The sequence below is a fragment of the Notamacropus eugenii genome, chromosome 5, assembly GCF_028372415.1.
Source record: "Notamacropus eugenii isolate mMacEug1 chromosome 5, mMacEug1.pri_v2, whole genome shotgun sequence".
NCBI lineage: Eukaryota > Metazoa > Chordata > Mammalia > Diprotodontia > Macropodidae > Notamacropus > Notamacropus eugenii.
This window is the reverse complement of record NC_092876.1, coordinates 75,177,843-75,193,372: the sequence shown is the minus strand read 5'-3', so window position 1 is coordinate 75,193,372 and position 15,530 is coordinate 75,177,843. Positions and strand designations below refer to the sequence as shown.

Here is a 15,530-nt window from a genome sequence, read left to right as displayed (position 1 = left end):
ATTCTAGTCAAAATGGTAGCTAGTTATTCCTTCTCTACCAACCTTTGCTGATGTGGATGCTCACTCTCACTTGAAATTACTTTGTTTTAATTTGTATCTAGTTCGTATTTACTCATTTATGCACTTGTACAGAGGCAGGTAGGTGGCATGATGGACAGAGCACTGGATTTGGAGTCAGGACGGCTTGAATTCAAATCTCTGCTCAAATCACTGTCTGCCTCAGTTTTCTCATCTGTAAAAGGATAACAAAACCAACTTACCTCCCAAGGTTGTCATGAGGATCAAATGAGATAGGCTTAAAGTACTTTGTGAAACTTAAAGTTCTATATATAAGTACTAAGTGTTATTAGGGCTGTTGTTGTTCATCATGTTGTGTGCCCTAGTAGAAGGCAAGCTCCTGTAACCATGGACAAGTCATTTAATTTCTTGATGTCCCAGGCAACTTTCTAAGATTATATCATACCACCTATTAACAATTCTTAGAAACTTCTGTGGGCCTTCATTTCCTTCACTGTAAAATAAGGGGATTGGACTAGATGACCTCTGAACTCCCTTCCATCTCTCCATCTACAACACTAAGGCACACATAGATTAAGGCACACATAGGCATCTGCATCAGTGGAGGCCCCCTACACGGATCACAGTCAATAATAACAACAAAATGAGCCCTATTACCAGAGCAGCTAAGACACCTCTTGTCATATCTCAGCCATTCTTCCAGATTCTCTTACAAGGCAACCTCTGTTCCCAAAGTTTAACCCAGCGAATGTTGACATCTCAGGTAAAACTGGTTAATCAAAGCATGTAACTGCATGACGGAGTATTTTGCCTAAAAGATTCATGAAGCGCAGGTAAAGGGGAGTGCAGGTGACAAAACTCTGTTACCTAGTATAAACCACAAATACTATAAACACCTACCTATGGAGATTATCAATGTGTCTAGAAAGGGAGAAGCCAGCATCCACTGGTAAATGCAGGAGAACTGCAAAAGAAAGAAATTTCATAACCCCTTCTGAGATAGCAATATTGCTGCTATACTTTCCAGGCAGGACTGGAGACATTCCAGCAGGTTGAGTGAGGTCTGAAGGAAAGAACACACTTCTTTACACCAGACAGAACAAACCAGGAAGCTATTAAGTAGAAGGAGGGATCACCCCCAAACCCAAACAAGAAGATAAAGTATATAATCTTCAACCTCCTAAATTCTCTAATAGGAAGAAAATACCCAAACACCCAGGCTGCAGAGGGCACAGATACAGACATCGGGGCAATGGGGCAGGAAATGGAGGGTGGGAGATGGTCAAGGTCTCTTTGCTGTCCATTTAGATCAAAAGAGGTCATGTGAAATCTGAGACGATGCTGATGCTCCCAATGGGAAGGAGCCCAAGGAGTTTGAGTGCTTCTAGAGAATTGTCTTCCAACTTATAGAACTGATGTCCTTAAATATCCATTAAAAAATTCAACCAGAACTTTCAAAAAGCACTCTGATGTGACCCTTCTACCCTTCTTGGACCAAGTGCACTCTCTTGTCTCCCCAAAGTACCCCGAAGGTTCATTCTGCTTCAAGGGCACTCACTTCCTGTTCTCAGAAGCAAGACCAGTGTTACAGAGCTCCTGTATGGCAGGGTTTCAGCTTTGCAGCAGCAGGTCAAGGTCCTTCATCTGGAAAGCCAATGGACCCCTAGAACACTGGATACAATGGAGGTTTCACCAACTCTCCTCACTCAATGTCTATTTCCTTTCTCTTCCAGTTCCCTTTAAGTAGAATCCTCTCCAAGTAAGAATTTTTAATCATTCACAAGCTACTGAAAGGAACATATCTTGATAAATATTGAGTTGACAAGAAATAAGGCTTATAAAATTCATTTTAACACATTATTAGACATCATTGTAATAGATTGTAAATTTATAATACAAACATCTAGGGAACATTGCATCCTGAGCCAAAGGCACAAAACAACAAGAGAAAAATAACCCTATAAAACTCCCAACTATTATTTCTCTGTCTTTGTGGTTTCCTGGGTAAATCTAATTTGTTTCCTCCAAATTATCCTGTTTTCTAGTCAACATGGTAATCAAAACATTTCCCCCCCAAACCCTCCTTCTAAGTGCCACATAATCTGCATTTAAATTGGAAAAATGCTTCAAATTACTTTCTCAGCCAGTTTAGTGTACTTCCCATGAAGTACCCTCCTTTGCTTGCTCTCCAACATTTAACAGGTATCCTCAGTAAGGCAGAACCTTCCCCTCCCCCTAAAAAAGTACACATCCTACAGAAACCAGGAAAGCGCTGGAATTGGATTTTCCTGAAGCTACATCCCTGCCCCCAAACAGGCTGCCACTTGGGTCCTTTTCACTACTTAAGGAAATAAAAGAAAGGAATTATTTCACACCTAAAGTACTCACCTATTCCAGGAACAAGAAGTGAGAGGGCTCATCTAGTCCCAGGCTTGCCATTCAGTCTTGAAGTCAGGAGAATGGATACCATGGCCCAGTTTCTAACCCAATCCCTCCATCTACAACAACAGATGCATGTGTATGTGTGTGTATATGTATACATGCATGTGTGTATGTATATATGTGTGTGTGCATGTATGACATGTTGATACAGCACAATTTTTGACATGAAGTAAGCTCTTAATTGTTTTTTTCATTTATAGACCTTTAAGGCTTACAAAGTACAGTGTGGCAGGCATTACAGATATTGTCATCCCATACCGTCAGAGGAACAGAGTTGGTTCAAGAGAACTGATTATGGCTAGTAAGTGCCCAGGCTAGAACTTGGAATCTAGGTCTCTCTTTACTGTGGGTCTATCAGACTTTTCTACATCTAGGTGGCACAGCATCTAGAGTCCTAGACTTGGAGCTGGGAAGATTTGAGTTCAAATCCAACCTCAGACACTTATTAGCTGTGTGACCCTAGGCAAGTCATTTAACCTGCCTGCACTTACATGAGAGGTATAGGATTGATCATCTCTAAGAGTCCCTATGCTAGCTGCTCCAAGGATGAAGCCTAAATTCCTTAACCCAGCAGTCAAGGTTCCATGGGTGCTGGCATTGATGATTATGATGATGATTTATTAAATACTTACTGTGTACCAGGAACTGTGCTAGGAGCTGGAGGTATAAGGATAACCATGAAACAGCGCCTGCCCTCAAAGGACTTATAATCAGGAAGACAACATCTAAATATAGAGATCCAAAATAAATACAAATTGAATTTGGTGGGGGAGGGGATAGCATCTGGAAGAATAAGGAAAGGCTTCCTTCTTGTAAAAGGTGGTGCTAACAGAGTTTTGAAATAAATAAGAAATCTTAAGAAGTGAGGAGTGAGTTCATTCCAGGCCTAAAGGCACTATATACCCATCAATGTTATATTTAGACTGTTATCCTTGGCTACATGACTGATCCACTTCCCACTCCAGTTAGACAATGCTCCAATGCTATCCTGTATGACGTCTCCAAACTTTCTTGATCATACAGACTTATCAGTAAAAAGTTTTTAAGCATGCACGCACAATACACATGTTTATTTACAATTAATTCTATTTATAAATTTATACATATGCTACTATATTAATAATCTATATTATAGAACTTACAAAAATAGGGGAAAAAAGGATGAGAAAAATGAAATAACATTTGATCCTAGAGTCCATAGGGAGCTACCAGAGCTTATTGAGCCAGGAAGTAACATGACCTGTTACTCCTGTAACCTGTACCTGGACTTTACTGTACTGTACCTGTACTCCTGTACCTATGCTTTAGGAAAATCATTTTGGCAGCTGGATTGCTAAGGGGAGAGAATCCAGGCAGGGAAACCAATTAGGAAGCTATTGCAATAGTCCAGGTAAGAGGTGATAAGGGCCTGCATTAGGATCACAGCCATGTGAGCAGAGAGAAAAAGACAGATAACAAGAGCTAACAGTATATAGCACTTACTATAGTGCTATATAGCACTGTGCTAAGTGCTTAACAATTATTATCTCATTTGATCATCACAACAACCCTGGGACATAGGTGCTATTATTATCTTCATTTCACAAAGGAGGAAACTGAAGGAAATACAGGTTAAGTGCCTTAGCCAGGGTCACACAACTAGTAGGTGTTTGAGGCCAGATTTGAACTCAGGTCTTCCTGACTCTAGACCCAGAATGCTATGTACTATACCACAATGTGAGAAATGCAGAAGCAGAACAAAGAAGATAAAAGCAACTCATAGGAGATGTGGATGTGGACGTGGATGGGGATGGAGATGGAGATGGGAATGGGGATGGGGATGGGGACGGGGACAGGGATGGGGATGTGGACGGGGACGGGGATGGGAATGGGGATGTGGGATGATGTGAGGGAAAGATTTGGGTCTAACACGACTGAGGTTGACAGAACCTGGGTCACTAGGAGAATAGTGGCACCCTTGACAGTAACAAGGAAATCTGAAAGATAAGAGAGCTTGGAGGGAAAGATAATGTGATGAAAGATTTTTTTAATTTAATAAATTATTAATTATTATATTTTGCCTTTTAAGAGTCAGAATAAGTTCTCATTTTCTGAAGGTCTTCTTACAAGAAATACATGATCCAGATTTCAAGCCAACCAGCTATGCCTGCCCAGCCTCTGTGACTTGCTTGGTCCAGGGAGGAGACAGGTTTTTATTCCCACATCACTGCCATGAAGTAGAACCCGCCTCCACAGGGGCCTTCAGCAGCCACTGAGGATAGTGGTTACTTCAGGATTACCATAAAGGTCTGACACCCCAACAGACAGAGGGGGCAGAGTGGTAAAGGAACTGGAAATCAGCTAGACAAGGCTGTGTTGGAGACAAGCCCCATGACTAGACCAGCAAGGGTAGGATGTAATCCATTACACACTTCACTTGGGTCAGACCACAGTCCCCTCGTGATGATGCCATGGCTCCCTAAGGGCACAAGCCCTGACTCTAGAGATAACAGCATTAAACCATTTCATCCATGTAATTCTTCATTGCTTATAAGTTGGAATCTATGCCAGCCCACTATGCATTTCTCTCTCTGCTGCCCTTTGAGTGACCCATGGAGACTGTGGTATTCTGTGACTCTCATGACCAAAAATATTACTGATGTGAAAAAGATGAACCTTTGTTTTAGGGAGAGACTTGTGGTCATAAAAAAGAAATGGGCAATGTCCCAAAGGCAATCCAGCCACTCTCCTATTCGCTTTTGGGTCCAGTTCAGTTTCGATGCACACTGCCTATTCAAGATTTACATGTCCTCATGGACCAATCCCACTCCAAATCAGAGCCATCTGAACAATAGGAATCCTTCATCCACTTGATTCTTCCACAACACAAACTTATTGACTAAATGGCTCCCTTTAAGAAGCTCTGCTATGCCAGGACTTGATGCAGACAGCAAGATGTCATCCATCCCCAGGAGCATCTGAAAGCCTTCACCATTCACAGGAAATCCCTCTTCCATATGAACACTGAGCAAGATCTCCTTCGGTCACAAGGCAAACACCACTGGCAAGCATGTGTCTCCTGTTTTGATACTTTACTTGGTATTAGTGCCACAAAATAGATTGGGCCCACTCTCTGGATTTGTGAGTGCCAGGCCCAGACCATAATTTCATAAGGTGGGCAGGCAATGCATGCTTCACTTCCAGCTCCATTTCTCAGGCTCCACTCCTCTTTAAGTGAATTTCTTCAACTCCTGTCCAGTAGCCTTGCCCTCACACTGATACTTATCCCTCCCTGTTTCTAGGTCCCCTCAATAGGCTGTCTTACTCATTGGAATATCAGCTCTTTGCAGTTAGGAGTTATCTTTGGGGGCTTTTATTTGTACCCTCCATTTTCAGCATAGTGCCTTCCCACCCTGGGCCCTCCTTTAGCACCTGGAGCTCTCTCCCCCTGAATGGTGCTTGATGAGTTCTTTCTGGCCCCTGCATTTTGTGGACAGGCCCAGGCTGGCCAAGCTTCATTCCCTTCCCAGCTGTCCTCTTGTCTCTCTGCACTTCTCCCACCATGCACCCACTCAGGTTCTTTCTCTTCTTACTCCCCACCCCTCATTTGCCTTTTTATGTGTTCTTTTCCCTCATTAGACATGTAAGCTCTTTGTGGGCAAGGAATATCTTTCACTTTGCTTGTATTTATATCCCCAGTGCTTAGCATAGTGCCTAGCATAAAGTAAGTACTTATTGAAAGCTCAAAGTCTGCCTACCTAGCACATGATAAGTGCTGAAGAAGTACTTAAGTCAATATTGTTTTTATTGCTGTTTATGAATCAGAGAAGTATGTCGGTATAATGGATGGAGAGTTGGCATCTAAACCAGGAAGACCTGAGTTCAAGTACTGCCTCCTACTCCTGACTCTCAGTCAGTCATTTAACATCTTACTGGGGCAGGCAGTTCTCTAAGACCATAAGTTGTAGAGATGGCGCCAACCTGCACTGGCAGAGGAAGCTTCCTCACCCAGAAATTCCCCATCCCAATGAAATCCTAAGGCTACTCCCAATCCTGCTGCTATAAATTAGACCATCTAGCTCCCATCTCTCTCTCTCCACACTGTGTCATGGATAAAAAGGCAGAAGGCCTGGTTTTAAATCTAGCTTCCTATGCTGACTCAATGTACAACCACAAGCAAAACCCTCATCGTCTCTGAAAGTGTTAGCTTCCTCAGCTCATAGTTGTAAGCTTCCAATGAAATGATGTATATGAAACCAAAATATTATATAGATGTCACCTATCATTAGTCAACGAATACTTATTAAAGATCTACTACAGGCAAAGCATGGTAGGAGGCAATGAGGGAAGCAAAAAAAATTTTTAATGCAATTTAGAATTATGCCCCCAAAAGACAGGAAACGGGACATCCCGTTTGACAGCAATACAATTCTTAGGCCCTTGTCCCAAAGAAATTAAAAAAAAAAAAACAGAGAAAGACCCATAAGTACAAAGATTTATAGCAACTCTTTCTGTGGTGGCAAAGAACTGGAAACTGCAGGGGAATCTAGCAACTGAGTAATGGCTGGACAAATTACGGTACACAAACAGAATGGAATACTATTTGACAATAAGAAATTACAAGGGAGATGATTTGAGAGAAACCTGAAAAAGACTTGCTATGAATTGATATAGAATGAAGTGAGCAGAACCAGGAGAACGATTTGTACAATAACAACAATATTGTAAGAAAAGAAATTGAAAGATTGAGAACTCTGATCAGTGCAGTGACCATCAGTGCAGTGATACATCCAAAGGACTCTTGATGAAACACAGTCTACTTTCGGATAGAACTGATGCACTAGAGAGTGAAAATTGAGAGATACTTCTTGTTTACATGATCAATATAGGAATTTGTTTTGCTTGGCTGTACATATTTGTTACAGGGGCTTTGTTTTTCTTTCTTTTTCAATTGGGAAGGAGGAGATAGGAGGAAGTTTTTGGTAAACAGAAAAAATAAAAATTAATTTTAAAAGATAAAATAATTAAGATGTCCTGCTATAAAAATAAAAGTTTCCCTTGTCCTCAAGGAGACTAGACTCTAATAGGGGAGACACAAAGTACAATAACACAAAATAAACCATAAGGAGAGGAATAATATACCAATAAGACCTTGGGGAAATCATTTAAACTTTCTGGGCCTAAGTTTTCTCCACTGTAAAATGGGGTAGGGAAGCGGTACAGAGAGGATCTCTAAGGTACTTTTTAACTCTAAATATTATGATACCAAACTATATCAGATTGCTTACTGTCTCAGAAAGGGGAGGGGAGGGAGGAAAAACAGAATCTGGAACTCAAACTTTTTACAAAAATGTTTAAAAATTGTTTTAACTTGTAATGGGGGGGAATATATACCAAAAGAAAGCATAAAAGTAAAGTCATTTATGCTGATAAATAAATATTGTGCTACTAAATTGAGACCCCAAAAGAGGTAACTTGTTCAGGGCATATTATTCATGGAAAAGACAAGATGAAAACCTAAGTTTCTTGATTTAGCTTAGCCTGAATTTCTTTCCACTTCTCTATAGTAACTATAGGCCAATGTTTGGTGTATTACAGGTAAATAATGGGACACTAGGTGGCGCAATGCACAGGGCACCAGGAAGATCTGAGTTCAAATCAGACACTTTACTAGCTGTGTGACTCCGGGCAAATGACTTAATCTGCTTGCCTCAGTTTCCTCACCCATAAAATGGAGATAATAATAGTACCTACCACCCAGAGGTATTGTGAGGATCAAATAAGATAATATTTGTAAAGCGCCTGGCACATAGTAAGCATTATATAAATGTTAGTTACTGTTGTTTGCATTGTTGTTATTGGGTTGTTTTTTTTTAAGTTTCAACTTGGATCTTTGTAGCTTCCATGTCTGTCCATAAAGAAATACAAAAGTACAATGGGTCAGGCCTGGAAAAGGTGAGCTCTCCCATCACTGAAAGTCTTCCCAGTGAAAAGTCAGATGTTCATTTGCTTGGAATGATGTACAGGGAATTCCTGCTCAATCTGAAATTCTGTTAGTTTAAAAAATCTCTTTTCAGGTTAAAATATTTAGATGGTACAGTCATAGTGGGAGCTTAGATCTAGAACTGAGAGAGACCTTAAAGGTCATGTCATCCAACCTCCACTGTTTTAAAGACAAACTGAGGCCTGGAGAGGTTGACTTGGCCAAGTGGCAGAGCCAGACTGTGAAGTCAGGTCCTTCCCACCAAATCCAGAACTCCCACCACAACGACAAGGAGAAAATATATGATGGTTCCATTGTGATCTCGGAGATCAAAATATTGATCACATCTATCAAACATAATAACTTTTTTCAATTAAAAAAAACGTAACAGCCTTTAGCAATAATTATCCAAGTAAAGTGAGCTGCAAATTTGCTACAGAATTGTTTCTGCAATAATTATACTTCTAGTAAATTGTTACTCAGAGTACTGGTATGGCAGATTGGGCTGTGTAATAGAATTATTATAGAAACACTTAAAATGAATTAGAGATTATTAAAGATTTACCATTACAACCCAGCCTGATTGCAAGAGATCTTGAGTTGAATTGCTTAATGGAAAGATAAAAGTGCTAATTAAGCCCCCTTTTAGAGGACATCCCTAGGTGGGTCTAAAAGCCACAAGTTGCATAAGGTCTACAGACTAAATGAGGATACAATGATGCTAATCTAGTTACAAAACTATCACAGAACTACAGATTTCAAGAGCAGCAAAGGTTCCCTTCAGAAGATGAATATACATGGAAACTTAGTTGGATGTCCCAACTGTTCCTTGGCTTCCTCAAGGTTCCTTATTTTCCTCTTCAGTATATTTTTCTTATTTCTAATTCCTTTGCCTGAGATAATAGAAGGAACCCATCAAAAATTCCATTACCAAGCCTCAAAAAAAAAAAAAATAAGCTGGTACAACAAAAGAGGGAAGGAGGGAAAAAGGAAAGAAAAGACTTGTCTTTACTATTAAAGCCTTTCCAAGCAATCAAAGGACTGAACAGTTGTCTTCCTAGTCAATCAATCTATAAATATTTATTACTATGTGCCAGGCACTGTGTTCAGTGGTAACTGGAGGTGCCAAGAAAGGCAAAAGACAGTCCCTGCTCTCTATGAGCTCCCAGTCTAATGGGAGAGACACTTAAATTATGTGCAAAAAAGCTTGTATACAAATGGAGACAATTAACAGAGGGAATGCACTAGAATGAAGAGGGAAGAGGAAAGGCTTGCAGGAGAAAAAGGAATTTTAGCTGAGACTTCAAGTAAGCCAGGGAAGACAAGGAGGAAAGAAGAGGAGAGAGCATTCCAGGGATAGGAGACCATCAGTGAAAACGACCTAGAATAACTTCATTGGACGAAAGGATCTGCCACTCCAGAGACAGCTTAGCTTTTCCAGGATTTCAAGACCTAGGAGTCTAAGCCATGCACCTCAGTATCTATTTACTGTGCCTCTCTGCCTGGTTAATTAATCAAGGATTGCAAAGCACCTTACAAATATAAAGAGTCCTGTAAATGCTATGTGATAAATTCTTTTGCCTGCTCTAAATGTCAGCGTTAAATTAAGAAAGGGGGAGGTGGCAGTGGAAGACAGATCTCTACCTGACTTCCGACTTATAATTCAGTAGTAACCTTAAGATAACGCATCTTGATATACACCTGCAGCTGGGTCCCTAGAAAGGAAACCTAGAACGGGAAAATCGATGAAGGGGAAGGGAACCACGCTGAGGTCGCACGGAGCCAGGCCCCCTGCTACCTGCATCCATTCACTGACAACAAATCAAGGCTATTAAAGTAAAACTTTCCTCCCAGTCTCGGGCTGGGCTATGTCTTTGCCTCTTTGCCCTAGTAGAGGAACCTGGGAAGCTCTTGGACAGGTGCAGTGATTTGGGGGGGAAGCACTCTCCCCAATTCCGGCGATTATATAACCACAGACATTCCAGCGCCGGGGAGGAGCCGAACGACAAGGGCCTCCCAGGGCCAGGAGGCAGCCCCCTCCTCCCTGCCCCCACAGGTAGAGGACAAATCCTCTCTCCCCGGGGAGGGGGCTAAGGGGAAAGGGGGGTACATAGTGAAGGGAGCAGAGAACCCAAACCACAAGCTCTCAAGGGACGTGACTCAAAGACAGACCATCCTCCGAGTCTGGGGAGAACGTTTAGGGGTGGGAGGGCCAAGAGCCCTCGGGGGCAGTAAGGAAGAGAAGGGTGTTGGAAGGAGGTAGCAATGGGAGGAGAGAGGTGGCTGAGGAGGGGGAGGGGTGGGGAGGGGGAGAGGTTGCTAGCAATAGCTGGGGAGACAGAGGGAATAAAATGGGGGAAGGAAATAGAGTGGGGGCAATGATGGAGACAGACAAAATCCTAAGGGGAGGGAGGAATAGAGCCCCAAGATTGAGATGGCAGTGGGGGCTGGGGCATACCCTGAGGACGGGAACAGAAGTAGGAGGGGGAAAAGAGGCTTCCAAGGGGCTTGAGGGGCAGCAGGTGAGGACAGAATTCAAGGTGGGGAACAGCAATGAGGGGAAGGCGGTCACCAATGAGAGTTGGGGCCGAAATGAAGAGTAAAGGAGGTAGCCGCAATGGGGGTTGGGGTCCTGGTGGCATATGGGGGTACACAGCATAAGGCAGAGGGAGAGGACGGCCACCAATGAGGGCGGAGGGCAGAAATAGGGGCTTGGGACAGTTGAGGTTCAAATAGCAAAAGGGGGAGAGAGGAAGGTGGCCACTAATGGGGGAGGGGCAGGAATAGTGTCTCGGGGATGGATGGGGGGCAGACGGCAAAATGGGGAGGGGGCAGCAATAGGGGGAAAGAGAGGCAGGGACAGCAGCCAGGGCGTCGTGCCAAGGCAAGGTTCCTGCGGTGACCGGGTCGGGCAGCGCAGCAGGGCAGGCTGGCAGGACAGGCGGGCACGGGACCGGCCCCCGTGGGACTGGTCCGGGAAGACAGCTGGCAGCCCGCGCCCCAAGAGCAGGGACGCTGCGGCCGCCCGGCCGGCCTTACCTGGGCGCGGAAACAGCAGGCTGTCTGCATGCCCGAGGCTGGGGACGGGCAGCGGGCGGGAGGCCGGGCGGACTGGCGGGCTGGCAGCCACCGGGGCCACTGGCACCGCCAGCATGTGAGTGAGCGAGCGAGGAGGAGCCGCGGCGGCGGCGGCGGCGGCGGCGGCGGCCAGCGAGAGACTGACACCTCCCCCGCCCTGACCCCGCCCTCAGCCCCGCCCCCGATCCGCCCCTCCTCCCTACTCTCCCCCTGGGGCCGAGCCCGGGAGCCGGCGGGGACGACGCGAGACGCAGAACTGGCCCTGCCCGCGCGCGGCCAGGCTCCTCCTCCGCCCCTCACCGGGGTCAAATTGGGTCCACGGCCTGGAGGCGGGGCTTACGGGAGCCTCCTCTTTCTCCCCATTGGCCCTAGCAGAGGCCCTCCCCGCCCACTCTCATACCTCCCCTTCTTGGCTGAAGGCTGGCGCCTGCGCAGTAAGCGAAGCGGGTCTTAGGACTATCCACTGGCTAGAAGCGGTGGTCAGCTGTCCTGACTGTCAGTCTGGCCTGAGCTGCGGACGCTGTCGCCTCCCCTCCGGCCCTCCGGTCCACGAGGCCCGGCTGCCAGCTACCTGATCACGCGTGCTCCAGCAGGCCCGCCGTGGAGACGTCCCGGGGGACCGTGGTCAGCCCTCCAGGTCCAGTCAGCCCGGGGCGTGCACGAAATGACCCCATTCAGGGTCTTTTCTGCAGACTCTTTTTAAAATTAAACTCAACCTTGAAAGAACTCCAAGCTTAAAACAAAACTACCACTGAGAGTGCCTGGTCCAGACCTCTCAAGGATGTGTTAGAACTGGGAGAAAGTCAGCTGACGTCATGCAGGGAAGGTGCTTCAGGAGGCCACTGATGAGGCGGCTGGAAAGCCAGCCTGAGTCAGAAAGGTCAGGGTGTGCATCCTGCCCCCCGAGGCTTCCCACCTCTCTGTGTCCCGGGCCGAGAGGACTTCACCGCTTGTCGGGAAAATAAAAACCAGCAATCAATCAGATGTGCCAGGCACAGTGCTGGGTAGCTAGAGAGTGAAGCGCCACCCAATGAACTGTGTGTGTTCGTCCTTCGTTGCCAAAGAAGACCATGCCATCAGAGACATGATGACATGACGTGCGCTTGACTTTGTTTTTCAGTGAGGGAGGGCTGTGCAGGTCACCAGTCTCACTTCTCCTCCAGAGCCATCTGAATCCAGTGACCAGATATTCATCAGCATGACTGGAGATGACCCAGGATGAGGCAGTTGGGGTTAAGTGACTTGCCCAAGGTCACACAGCTAGTGAGTGTCAAGTGTCTGAGGTGAGATCTGAACTCAGGTCCTTCTGACTGCTGCACTGGTGCTCTATCCACTGCACCACCTAGCTGCCTCCAACCCAATGAACTGATCTTCTGATGGAAAATGATGACAAATACCTTTACTTCACAGTATTGTTGAAAAAATGAATGAAAAAGGACTTGATAAATATTTACTACATGCCAGGCATGGTACTAAATTCTGGGTATACAAATACAAAAAGTAGGAAGACAACCTCTACCTTCAAGAAGCTTATGTTCTAATAAAAGAAGACAGTGGTAAAGGGACATGGTGGCCATTGAGGGATGTTTTGGTCAGGGAAGTTGCGGATTATAGGGCAATTGATTGACAGGTTCTTCCCAGGAATGATAAAGTTAACTTGATTATTGCTCTTAAAGCTGGAGGTAGAAGGAGGAGGGCTGGACACCAGAAACATCTAGGAGGATCTAGATCAGGCTAGATATGTTGAACTTTCACCAACCAAATATGCTGAACTGTCCTCATCTTGTGAATCCAGCCAGCATTCTTGTCCGTTGCACCATGCTACTTCTCACACTTGTTTTTCTTCTGGTGACCTTTTCTAACTGTAATTAGGTACAAACTTAAATCTCTTATCCTCAACATTATGTATAAATAGCCATACATGTGTGTAGTTTATATATACAAACATAATCATATGTGTGGAAGGAGATAGATACTGGAGTACATGAGGATGAAATAAAGATGGTCAAAAAAAAAAAGAGGAGAGGGTCAAGTGAGACAAGCACTAACTAGTCAAAGGAGCTGGGTTCAAATCCTACCCCTGATGAGTATTATCTCTGAGACCTTGGATCAATTTCACCTCTCTAGGTCTCAGTTCCCTCATTCCTTGTACTAGATGACCTTGGGTTTTAGATTTGCTGATTTTTAAATTTATGGTCCTATGTAAAGTGCTCTGTAATCCTTATACTATTATATAAATGGCAGCGGTTACTCTGAGGAGATAACTTTTCATTTTGGAAAGAAAAAGACTAAAGGGAGACATGATTTCTTTCTCTGAAGTCATTATCAGTAGCAAGCTATGTTGGAAAAGGGGCAGGATTTGGAGTCAGAAAATGTTAGCTCAGCCCCTTCCTCTGTTATTATTGGACCACTGTTTAGTTACTTTCCCTGTCTAGGACTCAGTTTTTCTCTATAAAGTGAAGTTTGGTGGGATGAACTAGCTTGTTCCCTAAAGTCCCTTCTGGTTCTAAATGTTTGTTGTTAGAGTGACCATAAAAAAATAAAATCCCCATATTAAAACTAGAGTGTACTTAAAACTTGAAAGCCAGGTTTAAGAAAAATAAGTAGAAAATCTGCCATATTTGAAGTAAGGAGGCCTGAGTGCAGGTACTAGTTCTGTTTTTTACTGTCCTTGTAACCTTGGGCATGACAGTAAAACTCTCTGGGCCTTCCTCATCTGTTGTATTATATGACTTCTGAGGTCTCTTTCCGGTCTAAATCTATAATCTTGTAAAAAGGGACAATGTAAGAGAAAAAAATGATGTCCTAGAAATCAGGAGGCCTGAGAATGAGTCCCAGTTCTACCACTAAACTAGTTGTGTGACCATTGGTAAGTCATGTCACATCTATGGGGTTTAGTTTCCTTATCTATAAAGACAATGGACTAGGTCTGTAAAGGCCCCCTTTCATCTTTGGCAATCTGATTATATAAACCTAACTTTGGATGAGAACACAGTCTAGAATTAGTCTTAACTTACTGAAAGTCTTGTAGCTGAACCCCTTTCTTTTACAGATGAGGATGTGTACCAGAGAAGATAAATGACTCATCTAAAGTTGAATAGGTACCAAGTGGCAAAACTGGGACCTCAATCCAAGTTGTCCTCAGCCTTCAAATCCAGCACTCTTTTCCATTGCACCATGCTACTTCTCACACTTTTTTCCTTCTGGTGACCTTTCCTAACTGCAATTAGGTACAAACTTAAATCTCTCATCCTCAACATTATGTATAAATAACCATACATGTGTACAGTTTATATATACATACATAATCATAGCTAGAGACAGAACAGAGAAGAAGGATTAGCAAATTTATAAATCAGAGCTCTATTTACACTTCTGTTGTGAAAGGTAATTACTTATTAACAAATCCACATGGTTAACTGTCATAAGGTGAAAATAATGACTGCCTAGCTTCAAGCCTCCAGGGAAATTCACACATATTTGTGGAAATTCAAACATATAATTTACTGGCAGACACTAATAACTAACAAGTGTAGAAGGGGAATCATAGATCTTTAGAAATGTATAAGATCTTAGAGGTCAACTAGTCTAATTCCCTCATTTTTCAGAAATAGGAAACAAGCCAAGAGGAGAGACTTTGAGACTTACCAAAGCTACAGCTAGTAGGTGGTAGGATTGAACCTGGGTCTTCTGACACCAAATCCAGTGATCTTTGCAAGAAATCATGATCTGTTCCTTTATTTAAAGAGGATGAACAGGGAGATGGCAATTGATACTAGAAATGTCAACAGCACACTATGTGTTTTGTATCTAGTAGGCCCTTAATACACGTGGTTAAAAAGAATGAATCAAACAATGGCCTTTAGGTAGCTTTAGGGTCTGCCTGGGCTGTTACTACTCTACTACTGCCAACCACACCTATTCACCTCCACCTTTGGATCCAGAGTCAGCCCACACTCTTTTTTTTTGAGGCAATCAGGTTAAGTGACTTGCCCAGGTATCTGTATCTGAAATTGGATTTGAACTCAGA

General features: G+C 43.7%; 1 protein-coding gene across 5 annotated transcripts in view; it reads right to left on the bottom strand.

Annotated features, from left to right (window-relative positions):
• HIVEP3 (HIVEP zinc finger 3) overlaps positions 1-11,646 on the bottom strand; it is a 656,876-nt gene extending 645,230 nt beyond the window's left edge. For all 5 annotated transcript variants that reach the window (XM_072609753.1, XM_072609756.1, XM_072609752.1 and 2 more), the window contains exon 1: positions 11,462-11,646. The gene's annotated coding sequence lies outside the window, so the exon portion shown is untranslated. The remainder of the gene's footprint in view (positions 1-11,461) is intronic.
• Positions 11,647-15,530: the final 3,884 nt, after the last annotated feature.